Source organism: Protobothrops mucrosquamatus, unplaced genomic scaffold (assembly GCF_001527695.2).
Source record: "Protobothrops mucrosquamatus isolate PMUCROS unplaced genomic scaffold, P.Mucros_1.0 scaffold6303, whole genome shotgun sequence".
Taxonomy (NCBI): Eukaryota; Metazoa; Chordata; class Lepidosauria; order Squamata; family Viperidae; genus Protobothrops; species Protobothrops mucrosquamatus.
The window spans coordinates 33,316-34,272 of record NW_015392131.1 but is presented as its reverse complement, the minus strand read 5'-3'; positions in this window follow the sequence as shown (position 1 = coordinate 34,272).

The window sequence follows — 957 nt, the reverse complement described above, 5'->3', positions numbered from 1 at the left end:
AAGAAGAAAACCCACTCAATGCAGTCAATGCATCTCAAAATAAGGTCTTGTCTTCAAAACCTAATTATATCTAAGGGTGTAGGTCTATACATAAGTTGTATATAGCATGTTTTAAATGTGTGTTATGTATATGTACCCTTTGAGAGCAAGCAACTAGATTTCATTTTTAACGTGTGCCGTTGTGCCCACAGGAAACAAAATGACAATAAAGGTTATCTAATCTAATGTAATTGTTACTTCCTCTTATTGCAGCCCCAGTTTTGACTATCATAGCCTTGCATTATTTAAGTAAAGAAGCAAACAAGTTGCAATGGAAAAAAATGGAACATGGATCAGACTTTTTGCAAGAAATCTGCAGTAAAATGGATTAATTGATAGTTTCCAGTTCCATTTGTTCTGTTTTGAATTCAGGAAATGGAAGATTCTCTGCAGAGTGCTATCAGCTGGGGTGGGTGGGTGGGTGGGTTCAGAGACCCCATCCCTATCACTGAGCGTTGACCATGATCTCTTTCCCAATAGATGATGTACCGTTTTAAACCTTTCCCCTGCCAGAACAAGGCAATTTCATCAAAGTGTGCCAACTAGCCAGGATACAAGCAACCAGGTTGTTAGTTTGGGGCCTTGGGGATCAACCTGAAATCCTATCAAAGCCCATCTGGATTCAAACTGAAGCTAAAGACAAAGGAACAAATAAAAAAGAGTTGGCACTCCTGAATTTAACTTTCCATCAGAAACCTGAGTTTCAACACCTTTATCTGTGTTTCTTTCAGGCCATTCTACCCTCATTATTTATCTGTACTAGCTGATATTTCCACAGTAAGGGGCTGAAATAAATGTTATGTTTCACAGAATATTGGGACTTTGGCCAGTCTGCAGAGAGAAAACTTATCTTAAGTTCATGTTGCTACAAACAGGTGGATACTACACAAGTCCAACAATAAACAGTTCCTAAGAGAG